Source organism: Lycium barbarum, chromosome 7, assembly GCF_019175385.1.
Source record: "Lycium barbarum isolate Lr01 chromosome 7, ASM1917538v2, whole genome shotgun sequence".
In the NCBI taxonomy this organism is placed as follows: Eukaryota; Viridiplantae; Streptophyta; class Magnoliopsida; order Solanales; family Solanaceae; genus Lycium; species Lycium barbarum.
In genome coordinates this window covers 86,101,402-86,117,890 of record NC_083343.1, presented here as the reverse complement: position 1 = coordinate 86,117,890, position 16,489 = coordinate 86,101,402, and the positions used below count along the sequence as shown (strand labels likewise).

The 16,489-nt window shown below is 37.4% G+C and overlaps 1 long non-coding RNA gene across 1 annotated transcript; it reads right to left on the bottom strand.

The window, feature by feature from the left end:
- Positions 1-9,715: 9,715 nt before the first annotated feature.
- LOC132603518 (uncharacterized) lies at positions 9,716-13,733 on the bottom strand. The gene is made up of 2 exons (XR_009568368.1): positions 13,299-13,733; positions 9,716-10,378 (listed from the first exon to the last, which is right to left on the bottom strand). It is a non-coding gene; the product is annotated as an uncharacterized LOC132603518 (long non-coding RNA).
- Between the last annotated feature and the right edge of the window lie 2,756 nt (positions 13,734-16,489).

Genomic DNA, 16,489 nt, shown 5'->3' with positions numbered 1-16,489 from the left:
GATGAAATGCAGTACTAAAACTCACCTGAGTTCCCAATCCATTCTGAAAAGATTTCCAGAAGTTAGCTGTAAATTGTGCTCCTCTATCTGAAATAATAGCTGAAGGAACACCATGAAGTCGCACAATCTCTCTAAGATAGAGCTTCACGTAGTCTTCAGCTGAATAAGTAGTTATGACAGCCAAAAAGTGGGCTGACTTTGTAAACCTATCAACTATAGCCCATATTGAATCATACTTCCGCTGAGTACGGGGTAACCCTGTAATGAAATCCATATTTATTTCCTCCCATTTCCATGTCGGAATCTCCATAGCCTGTAATCAACCTCCGGGCTTCTGGTGCTCTATTTTTACTTGCTGACAATTTGGACATTGAGCGACAAATTCTGCTATATCTTTTTTTTTCATACCATCCCACTAATAAACTTCTTTGAGATCATGATGCATCTTTGTTGTTGTTACACCTTGGAAAATTCCCCGTTAATGTATAGTGAATAGGCTAGAAAAGAGCACGACGTATACGATGTTTCGATAAGTAAGAAATAACATTTGATGATCCTAATCGAGATTCAAAGACAATTGACGTAAGGGAAGAAGGTTGTCAAGGAAAGTAAGGGATATGTTGCGTGTCGGGTAAGCATTATGAGCGACGAGTTAATGATGGCTTAAATATGTCTTAGAGAAGAGTGATAATGTCCCTTAGATTGGCATTGAGGTGTTAATCAAGTGTCAAGAAGGTTCCATAAGGATTGGAGATCAAACGAGTCGACGAGAACGAGTTTCGGAGAGCTGGGCATTATACGACCAAACATACTGGCCGTATAAAACATACGGACCGTATGTACAGCCGTATGTCTTTCCCAGAATAAGGGTCCTCACTGGACCAAACATACGGCCAGATATACGGCCCGTATAAAATGTACGGACCGTATGTTCCGGTCGGGATAGATTTTTAGTGTTAATATAAGGACCCTCTCTCATTTATTTCATTTCATTTTCACTCCTACACACTTCAAGAAACCTCTAGAATTCTCTCCACTCTTCACCCACAAGAAACCAAGAGAAATCCATGATCAACTTCATCAAATTCACAAAATCAAGCGTAGAAATCATATCAAAGTTCATCTAAGCCAAGAAATCCCAAGGGAAGTGAACTAGGGTTTTTGTGCAAGAAGAGAATTTCCACTCAAGGCCTATTCTTCCATTATCTAAGGTGAGTTTTATGATCATTCCTTGTTGTTTAAGGTGTTGGGAGTTAAAAACACTTGGATTGTAGAAAGGTATAGAAAATGGGTCATAAATGTGGGAATAGTGTCGTTGTTGAGTAGTTGTTTGGGGTGTATTATGAATATTGGTATGTTGTGATTATAAGTCCGCTATAAATGACATTTAGAACATGGAATAAGTATTATATGTGAGAAAATTAAATAATGAATTATGACCATGATTATGGAGAAATTGGAGTGAAATGGCGAAATGCGGATAATGTAGATGGATGATGATTGTTGCTTGTGATATTGTGAATGTTGTTATCAATGTTTGGGAGTTGATATAGAATATGGGGGAAAGTTGTATAAACAAAGGAAATGCTGCCCAATTTTCTTTAGCTTTAGTAAGCACGTTTAAGTAATCGATTAGCTAATGTTAACGCGAATTCTCTTGAAGGTAGAAACGTGGGTATCGAAGGAGAACAAGCAAGAGATAGATTAGTTAAACGAAAAAGGTATGTAAGGCTAGTCCCTTCTTTCTAAGGCATGACTCTTATGATACGAATTTTCTAAATTTTTTTATAGTCTTCCTAAATAAAGGAACTATGAGTCCATGACTGTAATGAGCCATATATGTATGAGATAAAAAACAGAGATACGGCGAGAAAGATAATGATGATGATGAGTTAAGTATAAAGAGTCCTAAAGTAAAGTAAGAGGTCCATGAAGCTAATGATTCTAAGTATGGTTTCATTCATGCTTTTCTTTGTATACACTCACCTTAAGTTGTTAGTTCCTTCAAGGTGAGATATGATGTTGATGATTACTCCATAATATAATCGGGGGTTCACGACCTTATGTCACCCCGACATAGCCATAGTTGCCTTCAAGTCCTAATGTATGTTTTTAATGATAAATGTATAATGATGTTAAGTCATGATATGTCTATGAGATAAGTAATAATGATGAGTTATGATTAATTATATGACGATACGATTCCACTGCGCCTAGTTGGCCAGGCATGTCACCGCGAAGGCGAGCTGCATACGATTCCACCGTGCCTAAATGGCAGGGCATGTCACCGCTAAGGCGGGCTACTATGTTTACACCGTGCCTAGAGGGCCAGACATGATCACCACTAGTGGGCGGCATATGATGGTTACCCGGACGCGGGTTAACGATGATGATGATGATGCGATGATATATACGCTATGATGATACACGTACTATGATTATATAAATACACGATATATGTATGAAATGTATTCACCTATAAAACTCATGCAGGTTATATCTCCCTCCTATGGCTTATGATTCTTCCATTATGTTCATTTTATTTATGTCTTACATACTCAGTACAATGTTCGTACTGACGTTTGTTTTCTTTGGACGCTGTGTTCATGCCCACAGGTAGACATGGAGGTGATCCAGACTCGTAGGAGCTGTTAGTTGACTTGAGAGCACTCCATTGTTCCGGGGGTGCTATTTGGTTTATTCTTTTGAGTATATATATGTATATGTATTTTGGGTACGACGGGGTCTTGTCCCGTCCGTATGTCTAGTACTCCAGTAGAGGCTCGTAGATACGCATGTGTGGGTAGTATGGTCTCACGATGCTACTATGGTGTATGTATTTTTATTTCGATAGCCGAAGGGCTTATGTATATAAAAGTAATTATGTTTCCATACAAGAAATGATTTTCTATGAATTTGATAAAAGAAACGCTTAATGAATATGATAAGTAAGGGCATGCATGGTGCTCAGTGGTTAGCCCCGGGTACCCGTCATGGCCCCTAGCCGGGTCGTGACAGTTGTGCCCGGATGAATAGAATAGTGAGAATAATGAGCTTCTCCCATAACCTGCTGACGAAGCCCTGCAATATTAGGAACGCATAATCTACCTCAATACCTGAGTACTCCATCCTCCGTAATCACGAAGGGTGTCTTTTCTTTCTGAGGTGCTGTATCTCGGTAATGGACTAGAACAGGATCTTCGTACTGACGTTCCTTTATTTCTGCTATCAAAGATGACATCGCTCAATCTTGGACCGTAATTCCTGCATCACCTGAATCTAACAACCAGACTCCAAGGCTGGCTAACTGGCGAAATTCGCGGGCTATCTCCCTTTTCTCTGGTTGCACATGCGACATGCTACCCATGGATTTGCGACTAAGAGCATCAGCTACTACATTAGCTTTTCCAGGATGATACAGGATATCAACGTCGTAATCTTTCAGTAACTCTAGCCATCGCCTTTGACGTAGATTCAAGTCCTTCTGCTTAAAGATATACTGGAGACTCTTATGATTAGTATAAATATCAACATGAACACCGTATAATTAGTGTCTCCACTTCTTCAAGGCATGAATCACTGCAGCTAACTCCAGATCATGGGTTGGATAATTCTTCTCGTGCTTCTTCAGCTGTCTAGAAGCATAAGCGTAAACCTTGCCGTGTTGCATTAATACACAACCCAAACCAATACGTAAAGCATCACAATGTATCACATAGCCATTTGTTCCCTCTGGAAGAGTCAAGATAGGTGCTAAGGTCAAATTGTCCTTCAATATCTGAAACTCCGCTCATATGCATCCGTCCATTAGAACTTAGCTGATTTCTAAGTTAGTTTAGTCAATAGGGCTGAAAGAGAAGAAAATCCTTCCACGAACCTTCTATAATATCCTGCTAGACCCAAGAAACTACGTATCTCCGTTGGTGTCGTGGCCTTGGCCAATTCTTCATAGCTTCAATCTTTTGAGTATCCACTCTAATGCCTTCATCTGAAATAATGTGGCCAAGAAAAGCCACAGAGTTCAACCAGAACTTGCACTTAGAAAACTTCGCATATAATTCTCTATCTCGAAGAACTCTAAGCATTGCACGTAGGTGATTTGAATAATCAACCTCTGATGGTGAATAAACCAGAATATCATCTATGAATATAATTACGAACAAATCTAGGAAAGGTCTGAATACACGATTCATCAAATCCATGAATACAGCTGGAGCATTGGTTAACCCGAATGACATGACACAAAACTCATAGTGCCCATATCTAGTCCTGAATGCCGTCTTCGGAATATCCTCCCCCTTCACCCTAACTTGATGATATCCGAATCGCAAATCTATCTTTGAGAAATATCTAGCACTGCAACTGGTCAAATAGATCAACTATCCTCGGAAACGGATACTTATTCTTTACAGTCACTTTATTTAGTTGCATGTAATCAATACACATCCGCAAAGGGCCATCCTTCTTTCTTACAAATAATACCGGTGCTCCCCACGGTGATGTACTTGCCTAATAAAGCCCTTCTCCAGTAAGTCCTTCAATTCCGCAGGTGCCATTCTATAGGGAAGAATAGATATTGGCTGAGTGTCTAGCAATAGGTCAATAGTAAAATCAATCTCCCGTTCCGGTGGAATGCCTGGAAGCTCATTTGGAAACACCTCCGGAATCTCATTGACAACAGGGACAGACTGAAGGGTCGGTGATTTTGCTTGCACATTCTAGACCCGAACTAGGTGATAAATATACCCTTTTCTAATCATCTTCCTTGCTTTAAGGTAGGAAATAAACCTACCCCTCGGCGAAGCAGCATTACCTTTCCACTCTAGGGCTGGCTCGTCAGGAAACTGGAATCGAACTGTCTTTGTTTTGCAATCAACATTAGCATAACAGGAAGCTAACCAGTCCATGCCCATAATAACATCAAAATCAATCATGTCTAACTCAATCAAATCTGCTAAGGTATGGCGATTACAAACTGTCACTACACAGCCTCGATATACTCGCCTAGCTATAACTAGATCACCGACTGGTGTGGACACCTCAAACGGTCTAATCGATTCAGGCTATATCCTAAAGTTGCCGGCAACAAATGGAGTAACATACGATAAGATGGAACCTGGGTTATTTAGTGCGTATACCTTATAGGAAGAAACTGATAATATACCTGTGACAACATCAGCAGATGACTCACAATCCTGTCTACCGGCTAATGCATATACGCGGTGCTGAGGACCGCTTGAGCTAAGTGTTCCACTCCTTTCTCTACCACGTTCTGCTGGTATCTGTGAACCTTTCCCCGAGGGACGTACTGATGAAGAAGACCCGACTACGGACCCGACAGGCTGAATAATGCTTACACCACCCCTCGATGGATACTCCCTCATCACGTGACCTGGCCGGCAATAAGCATAACAAACATCGGATCTAATCGAGACTGTCTGGAATGTAATCTACCACACTGGGTACACTGTGGAAAGGGCGGTCTAACTTGACCTGACTCCGATATATGCTGAGAACCTGATGCTCTAGAACTCTGGCCCACTCCAGAGTAAGAAGACCGATCAAATCTAGGGCCTGGAAATCGCGGAGGTGCACTCCCTGCCGAATGAAATGGATACCGGGAATACTGTTGTCTCTGTCCTCCTCTAAACTCACTAGAAATATCTAAATATCTGGCCCTCTTACCATGGACTTGGTCACGCTCGCGCTCTGGCCGCCGCTGACGCTTATGATCCTCTAAATTCTGTGCGTATGCCTGTATATACGGGAAATATCCATGCCCGGCTGCAATGCTGCGGTCGAACACTTATCTATCAAATATGCCCCTAGACCAGCCACGAAACGATGAACTCTGTCCTCCATCTCAGCCTCCATTTCAGAGAGTTTTCGAAGTGTACACAATACTCCTAAACACTCATACTGCCCTGCTCAATACGTAAGAACCTGTCTGCTCGGGCCCATCGGACTTCTGCTGGTAAATAATGGCGAATAAAAGCATTTGAAAACTCTCACCAAATGGCTGGAGGGGCATTCTCTCCTCTAGACAACTCCCATGTCTAATACCACTGCACTGCAATATCACGGAGCCTGTAAGAAGCTAACTCCACTGACTCGACTTCATCAGCGCGTATAACCCTCAAAGTCCTCTGCATACTATCAATAAAGTCCTCAGGGTCTATATTTTGCTTCAATACGAAAAACTCTAAGGGATCTAGACCAAGAAAAGTCTTAACCCTCGAACTACCAGCTCGATCTGCCTGATCAACACCAACTCCCTGGCGCTGCGCCTGAGCGGCTACCAATCTATTCAATAACTGTATAGCATCCCGTATATCCTGGCCCGGTGCATCTGGCTGAGGAACCGGGGCAGGTGCTGGAGGAGGGGTATGCGAATTCTGAGATGGGCTTTCACTCAGAGACTCGTTCCGAGCCCTGGTAGCCCGCTGAGTACGGCTAGTGGCCTCACCAGCCACTCCTTTGCCCATCTGGGCGGCTGTATCTTTCTTGCGAGGCATCGCTGAAATCAGAACAAATTATTAGAAGGCGAACTCTTAACACACGGCTCTATTGCACGATCTAAGAGAGAAATAATAACAATTTCCTAAATGTCCTGTAGCCTCCTGTTTATAAGAGTGGTGCACGACACACCCATAAACAAGACTCTACTAGACATGGTCTGTAGACAACCCTAGGACGAAACTGCTCTGATACCACTTCCGTCACGACCCACGCCGGTGGGCCGTGACGAGGGCTTGATCTCTATTGGTCAAACCCCCCTATACTCGTACCTGGATAATGCTGACTAATAAAAGCCCACAAATAACTCAATCTGAACTATACTGACTCATATCATAACATCACCAAGAGATATACATATATATATATATATATATATATATATATATATACTGAAAATGACAGTGAGAGCCGACCAGGCTGCTACATATGTTGTACACAAAAGAATGAGAGCCGACTAGGCAACATCACGTACTGACTACATACAACTGTCTACAGACCTCTAATGGAATAGAAACTGTAGAAAGGACGGGACAGGGCCCTGTCATACACATATGCATATGCATATCAAAAGAATGGAATACCAAAAATAATTGCAGCTCCGGGTCAAGTGGAGCGCACCGACTACAACTGAGGGAAAGTCTTACTGAGCTGGATCACCTCTCTGTCTACCTAAACCTACGAGCATGAATGCAGCCGCCCCCCACCCCCTCCCCAATAGGGGAGTCAGTACGGACAATGTACTGAATATGTAAGGCTTAAGAGTAACATATACATAAGCATCATGAAAGGAATTTGAAACTCATAAGCTAACTGCATATCTGAATGCATCTGTATTTCTGAAAGTGCCTCTGCGGTGTATGATATGCATGCTCTCTTTAAAATCATATGCATCTATATATATAGTAAACTGCCCGACCATATAGGTACGGTGTGATCATCAAATGAATAGTATACTACCCAGCCATTTAGGCACGGTGTCATCCTTATCACTATCATTATTATCCCGCGTCCGGGACGACATCATAAGCTGCCCACTACAGCGGTGTGCGCATCTATGCGCCTGGCCGGCCGACTATAGTGCGGCACGGTATAAGAAAATAGTTGTACATATATAGACATATAAATGCATGAAAGACTCTATAAAGGATACTCTAAACTACTCTGAGTAACACAAGATCTCTGGAAGCTATAGATATAAAACATAGGAGGTCAAGGATACGCTAAATCCTATACCGTCTAAGAGTAGGGTCTTTGAAACTCGCTCGCTTATTCTGTTCGGTCATAAAATAAGGATCATGCCAAAAAGAATAGGAAGGACAACCTTAACATACCTTGAAGCGTATCTAATCGTCCAACGTCTACTCCACGAAGTCGTAAGTCTATAAATAAGATAACATAGGCCACCATTAGACTATTTGCATCACTTACTATCTAATTCAACTCCAACATCAACAACAACATCCACAACATCAATATCCATACTTACATATCAAAATATAATCAAATCTATTCCAATTTCTCTCCCAAAACAGTCCCTTAGTCTCACCTTAACCCTTATTCAACTTACCCCTTCCATACTTATATTCCTTTTTGCTTAAAACCACTAAAATTCTTGATAATAACTCAGACACAAAGATAAGAATCATACTAGGAACAACCTTTTTGCTTCACTAGCTCGGGTTTACGGGCTCAGATCTTGCTAAAACTCTGCTAATATAATAGAAAGTGGTGAGAGGAAATATTTAAGGGTTTTCTTTGGTTTGGGACTGAGAAAATAAGAGATAAAGTCATGGGACTAGATATATATAAATGGATCAAGAAGGTTCAAGTGGCTGCGGGTCGACAAGCAGGTCGATGGCTCGTAAACTAGCTCTGTCGTTCTTCCACCAGAGAATCAGAGGCGGCGGCAACACCGACGGTCCACAACGACGGCTTGTCAACGTGTCCACGGCCCGTCAATATGGACTGGTTCTGTAGGTTTTTCCTGGGTCAGTCTAAGTCGCGTCGATTCGATTCGTTTAACTTCTAATCTTGTAGTATTGCATGAAACATGTACTTATACTTTGGTACACACGGGGTAAGGCACTTAATATTTTAAAAACTGGGGTACAGATCTCCATGCTAAGTGGTCGTTTTGTGCATGGCCAAAATTATCCCGGGACTAATTTATCCCATATCTTGGGACTATTTTATACCATCTAGGAGATGGTATAAAATAGTCCTAGGATAAATGGTATAAGAAGGTATATTCCAGCTTATACCATGGGATGCATTTTATACTTTGTTTGGTACAAGGTATAAATTTATCCCAGGATAAATTTATACCTTCTACCAAACATGGTACAAAAATTAGTGTTGGGATATTCCAACTTATACCTTCTACCAAACGACCCCTAAGAGTATAAACCACCCATAAGTTAAGGACTTCGTTGCGACGACAACGAGAGGTGTAACATTAACTCTAACTTGAAGCAAATTGTTGCACCTAGAAAAGCCTCACAACACATTTCTAATAAGCACATAAAGTTACAACTCAAAGCCTTACAATGAAACTAAACTGGGACTACTATGAATTGACAACTTGATTAGGAACATGTATTCAACTTTTTTCACTGCACGTTCCTTGCATTGAACCATCACTACAAGAAAATGTCAGAATTGTGATGGACAGATCCGTTACAAATCCGTCACAAATCATTGATTGTGACGGATTTGTGACGGAAATTGGGACGTCCCAAAACCCTTGGTCATAAATTCATTGTGACGGATTTTAGTTCCGTCACAAATGTTTGAGACGGAATTGTGATAGACTTCTCTGTGACAACACACAGCCTTGTATTCGGCCTAGATTCCGTCACAAAATTGTGATAGATTTGTAACAAGTTGTTCCATCACAAAATAGTGACAAAATATATTCCGTGACAAATTCATAAATCTAGTCACAGTAATTGTGACGGAATATTTTGTCACAAATAAATTGACAGAACATTTTGTCACAAATTGAGTCTCTTGCAATAGTATTAGTGACAGATTTAGCATAGATAATGACAAACTAAAATCCGTCACAAATTTAATTTGACCTGTTAGATTTAATAATAATAATAATAATAATATTCAATATATACAGTAAATTAGCTAAAAGCATAAAATTAATTAGCAACTACAACAAATATTAAATTTACAATACAAAAGCATGAAGTTAAAACGTGCAAAAACACAACTTCAATAAGCAAAAGTCTACAAATATTAAAACTTGCAAAGCATCCAACTAACAAAAGTCTTGACAACGTTAAAAGAATTTCCGAGTAACTAAAGTCTCAAAATGTTAAACACTTAAGTATTTGGTGAGTCCCTATTTAGAAAGAATAGGATCACCAGATGATCGAGAATATAGCGCCATCTCACTCATCATGCGAGACCATCAATCCTCCATAGACTTAAACCGATCATCACTTTCTTGTGTCAAACGCTATACCTCCTGCTCTACATGTTGTTTTACCTCCGCGTCAAGACGTTGAACCTTCGCCTCTATACGCTCTTGAAGAATTCTCTCTTGATTTTCTCTCATACGCAACATCTCTTCCTCAAGAAGTTTGAAGCGTTCTCCAGCAGCACGATCAGTCACCGCAGACAAGTTCTATGAAGTAGCAGAATTGCAGTCTTGATATAAACTCAAAGATTGAGAGCCCAATCCATACACAAGTCGTTTTTTCTCTCCACCTACAACATCCAAGTATATGCGATTTACATCGAGTTCGTGGACTTCTTGTGAATCATCTGATGAGACTGAAATAGCAGCAGTCACCCTAGCCTCCATTTCATCCTACACACAATTATCACTGATAGAAAGCATGTCAGCCTGTTACAAACAATCAACTCCACATAAGAGGTTCAGACAAACATCCATTGTTCCGAAAGTTAAAGGGCCAAAAAATAACACAAAGTACATACATCCAAAATTTAACAGAAAAAATGTATCCTGCCCACTACCTTTTAGTAAACACACTTGAGTAGATAAATACCACATGACAAAAAACATAGCAATTACTTGGGGATAAATATTCACCCTTCTGCTTTCCCAGAGTTGCAGGCAATTTTTAATCAGAATTTTACAGCCTATTGTCACATAACCTTTCTATTTAATTTTAAACACCCAGAATAGAACCATTTCAATCAATATTTAGGCGTTCATTTCCGCTTATACAAACATAAACAAACAGCAAACACAGGAAGTGAACTTCACTGGAATAAAAAGTTGAGTTAATGAGATAAAACCAAACAAATGTTGCTTGACAGCTTCAAAAAAAATCCAACTATTATTTTATACTTCACTACTAATACATCAGATAAAGATACTACCATTTTCCACCGTCATTTAACAAAGTGTAAAACTAAAACCTATATCAACAGAATTAGAACATAGAAGTCAATCCAAAATAGCAAGCTGGTAGTTCCGTACTTTCCTTTGATTTTAGCCTCAGCTAACGCTTTATGGGTTTATAGCTTTGTCATCTTTTACTTATTCGATGAAGCACGCGATAATGCTATTTATTTCCCTGGTCAACAACACTTCTTTATCTTGAGATACTCAGGTAAACAAATATACTTAAGCTCTATCTTAGAACGAACTCAGTGAAGATTGGTAAACACCAAAAACTCTGTGATAGACTACAACTTCTTATCTTTGAGCTTCCTTATTTTTACCAAACACACTATCTTAGAACGACCTCAATCAAGATTGGTAAACACCAAACACTAGGTGATAGAATACGACTTCTTATCTTTGAGCTTCCTTATTTTCACCTTTTCCCGTTGCATTTTTATTATTGTTGGCGGATAAACAAATGAAATTGGGCAGAAAGAAGCATTGTTTATAATCAAGAAAGCCACCAGATATATCTATTGAAAGACTATATTCAGTTTTTGCTAGATTTCTCACTTATGTTAACAAGGAGACGTCAACTCAAGGTTTCATAAAACAAGTTTCAACTATATAGAAGGGCAGAAATAATTCATAGGAAGCTAAGACATTGACTCTCTTCACCGGGAAAAATTTAAGACATGTATTTAGCTGTGGATTTTGTTTCAGATTAACGTTCCATAGTCTTTTCAAATAAATCTTATTATTTTCTTGTAGGAGTGGAATGACGATTTTTTGGTGTTAGCGGCGAACAGAGCTATTGAACAGCCCGTTTCTCTTCTGGATCATCCTAATGCAATGTAGTCATTTTACTTCATATATACATATGCAATAAATCATAAAAATTAAATAAAGTTGTCCTTAACTTGCACAATGACCTACCCGCTCTTCAATAACCTAACACCTACGACATTACTGAAAATTAGAGAAGGAACCAATGTTTTTGTATATGTTGTGTTTGTGTAGGAATTCAATACCAGAAGCACTAGAATTCAGATTGATCCAAACATTGGATGGATTTATGTATTTAGCTTTGCTGGAGTAATTTTTTTTAAAATCCAGCAACTAACAAGTCACAAAAATTCTAGAAAATGAAACTAACTGGAAATGGAAATTAGTTATTCATTTCTTGATAGTTGCTCATAGAATATAGAAGCAATTGAAGTCCTCTCATAGTAGCATTACGTGCCTAGACAATTTTTAGCTACATTCATGGATAATGAGTTTTATAACATAGTCAAACAGGGTGACATACTTAACAAAAATCAGTTAGAGATTGCGCTAGACAGGTAGCTTACACATGGTTACTCACTGAACTCTAATCCCGGTGGACATAGGTCCTAGGCAGACAACATTCAACCTTAAGAATGTGATTGATGTATTTCTTATTTTCAAAACACCATTCAATTGTACCTCTAACAAATAATACTGAAAATGAAGACATAAAACTTACATTAATGCTCTAAGACTTGAAAACACGTACAACTGCCCAACATTGTACTCTATCACTTAAATAATGATACGAACTACATATGATAGTCAAGTAGCTATGCTGGAGAACAACTATAAGTATTTTCTACAAGTGAAATAAACATCTATGATAATACTACAAAGTAAAACATTATCTTCAGGATCAAGCTTATATTACAAACAGTGGTGAATTTAGGGGGTAAAAAAGGGTCACGTGAACACATGGTCACCCGACTAAACTCAGTAGATTATGTGTATAATTCTTAAAATATATCTAATATTACCTTTTAGAACACATGCTACAAAAGGCTTGGTTGAAAGATAATTTATTTACCTGAAGGTTCAGGGATCAATCCCCACTCGTAGCATTTTTTTTCCTCCTTTCTTTAGTAGTGAACTCATCTTTTATAAATTGTAGATTCACCTCTGATTACAAACCCTTGTCTTTCGATAACAAAGAGGTCTTTCGATAACAAAGAGTGATTTTTAGGACGTAGCCATTGTGATTGTAAATCGATCATGAACATCCAAAGTTCCTTTAGGAAAATGAACATAGCAACAAAAAATTCCACTAGTAAAGTCAAGGACTTTCCCTTTGGCTCAAAATCTGTTCAAATCAGAAAGAAAATGACTAAAACTTTTACCATTAACAAAATTATTCCAAACCCACTTCGAGTGAAGGAGCCAATTTTATAATTTGATGAAGACCCACCAAAGAAATCTAAAAAATTGTGGAGATTGAAAGACCTAATTAGAAGACCCACAAAATTATTCGCTTCAGAAAACTTATTCAAGAAGAATGGAGACAAATTTGAGCAAGAATTGAAGGACCCAATATCAAGATCCAAAAGTTATTCATTGTGGATGAAAGAATAGAGAAAAACTAAACCTCTTAGTGAAGATGACAATGGAGTGAATGCCTTCGAGCAGCTCCAACGCCGGAAAGAAATCACCGAGAGTGAGCCCACGGTCTCTCTAGATTTTCGTGCTATGAGTGAAGCCCATGGTCTCTCTACAGCTTAGAAGGGTTTGCTGAAATGAAATAGGGTGTGGTGGGAAACTAAATAAGTGGTCAAAAATTTTGGAGGCAAAACTAAAAAGTTAGTCTAATCTTGTTGTTGTGACGGAAATAATTCTGTCACAAATTTATATATTTATTATTAATTATCTTTTTATTTTATTTGTGACGGAATGTTCAATCTGTCACAATTTTGTCACGGATTTGTGACAAATAGTTGTCATTTTTTCTCACCGGCTTTAATTTGTGACAGAATAATTTCCATCACAAATCCGTTACTCTCAGAATTTTTCTGCGAAATTTGTTTTTTTTTAATATATATATATATATATATATATATGAAAGGTCGATCCATCACAAATCCGTCAAAATTCTGTCACAATATGTGATGGAATTGAACCGTCTCAAATATTCCGTCACAATTTTGACATTTTCTTGTAGTGGCATCTCATAGAAGTATTGCTTGCAATATGCTCTCAAGATCTCTATTGACCCCGTACTCGATTCCGACAATTTTTCTTCGAATTTTACTCAGATTTGTAAGATGTATGTGACACTTTGTAGCTCCATATCAGTTTATGTGCTCAAAATCATCTCCTCATATTCCCTTATATTGATCAGACTTCAAAGATCGTTTTTAGCTTAATTTAGCGTCAATTTATCTCTTTTCCGCAAACTTGCTTCGTACACAACAAAATGTGAACATTAAGTAGGCGTTTGGCCATGAAAACCCAATATTTTTCACTTTATTTGGTATTTTGGAGTTGGAGTTGAAGTTAGAGTTGAAGATAGAGTTGTGTTTGGTTATATTCTTTGCAAAGAATATTTGGTTATTTGAATGTATTGAAAGTGAAAACAAGTTTTTTAGTGTTTTCCAAATTCCAAATAATATCCACGGCCAAACGTTGATTTTCAACTAAAGCGAAAACGTTTTCCGAAAAAAAGTGAAAAATTTTCATGACCAAACGGGCCCCAAGTATAAAGTGGATAAAATGTGGAGTACTTTTTTTTTTTTTTTTTTTTTGGATAAAATGGACTTAAAACACAAGTGATTAATATGTGAGGTAAAATATAGCTAAAACATGTACTTTTAGCCGCCAGTCAGTTTCTCACGAAAATCTAATTTAAATCCATTTTTTTAAGCTTGTTCAATTGGATTACCTTTCAAATATAATTTGCAACACCTAAATCTTATAAAACTAGTACTCCAACCATGATTTTCTATTTTGGGCTTCTTTTTTCCTTTTTTTTCTTTTTTCTTTTTGTGTGTGTGTGTGTAAAATAAAAGAGAAAAATATAACGGACGGAAATAAGAGATATGTCATGCCTTCTTTATTTGAATGAAACACAATTTGACTTAGTGGCACCTGAATTGTACTTTCTTGTAATTATCTCTCTCTCTATATGTGTGTGTGTTAATGAGCCAAATGTTTATGTCTTTACTTTGTGGAATTTCGATTATCACAACATATGTATAGTTCATGAATAGTTATAAATGTTTAACCAATCAGTAGGATTTCCTTGTACTAGTATTACTACTGATGTAGATGTCTTTGGGCATCAGCTCCCTGTGTACTTTTAATTATATTAGTATAAAGTTGTCTTCAAAACCAAAAAAAAAATAATAACAATAATCAGTCGATGAAAATCTAAAGTATTGGGTGGCAGTCTTGTTCCTCCACTTTTGAGGTGACACTGGCATGATCTTAAGTGGTGTTTGGACATGCAATTTCATCTCATGAGATGAAATCAGCATTTGGATATGCAATTTCATCTCTCATTTCATCTCATGAGATGAAATCTCAAATCATCCAAAAAGGCATGATTTGAGATTTGAAATCATGATTTCAAAAAAATATAAATGTAAAATTTGACCCATACGTTTATATAAGTTGGTAGATATATTTACCAATCATTTGTATTAAATATTAATATGCAAGTTGGTAAAATATATTTATCAATCTTGTTTACCATGTGGGAGGATTATATTAAAGAGTAGTTACATTACTATTCATACTAAATTTTCCTTTTTATTGAACTAAAGTTTGATCAATTGATGTTGTATTTTTTAGAAAGGCCTTCTAATAGCGTATTAATTTTATTATGAATTATGATTTACTCATTTGGTAAGATTGTATGAGATTTTTTTTTTTTTTTTTTTATGGTTTTCACAACTTGTGGAGTTTTTATGTTTATAAAAAAATTGCAACTTAAGAAATTCAAATTTCATGTCCAAACGGCTCCTAAGTGTTACTCATCTATCCTCTCAAAATCTTGATGTAGACTGCATAATTTGATATATCATATCCCAACTACACAATCCCTTCTATGTTAATTTTAAAATATAGTCAATTTCTACCCCTAATAAAAGGATGAGATAGGCTGAAAATCAATTTTAAAATAGTTTAATTAGCCAATTCTGTTAATTAGGAATTCATACAAATGATTCCTCAACGCTAAGGTATAACAAAAGTTGCGGCGGTTATAATATGACGATTTTAACAAGCCATATAGTATATTATGACGATATCTGAACAGTCATATTACATGTTAATCCTTGATAGAGGTGCAGCGGAGACAAAAAATGAAATCTCTATCTATATATAATATAAAATTAAGCATAAATAAGGTGATGTGACATCTACTATTTATCTTTTCTCTTCCTTTCTCGGAGTTTTTTTGTCTTTAAATGTTTTTTTTAATCTTTTCTCTTTCTCCTCCAATTAATGTGATTAATTTATACTAAATATTAGTAAAAGCAAAAAAATTATCCCCTTCCCACGTCAAACTCTAAGAGAAAAATTCCTAAGTTTTATTTTTTTATTTATTTAAAGAGTTCACCTTTCTGTTATGTCAAAAAATTATCCCAAATCTTCACGTTCACCATTAACAAACTTATTTTCCATTTCTGTTCTCTTTTTGGCCTTCTTGTAATTATAAAATGACAATATCTCTAATTATTTTATTTATTTTTCTCTTTTGTATTGAATATTTTTACGGGTAACTACTCTCATAACTCACACCTATTTAATTACTCATAATAATATCCATAACTCGCATAC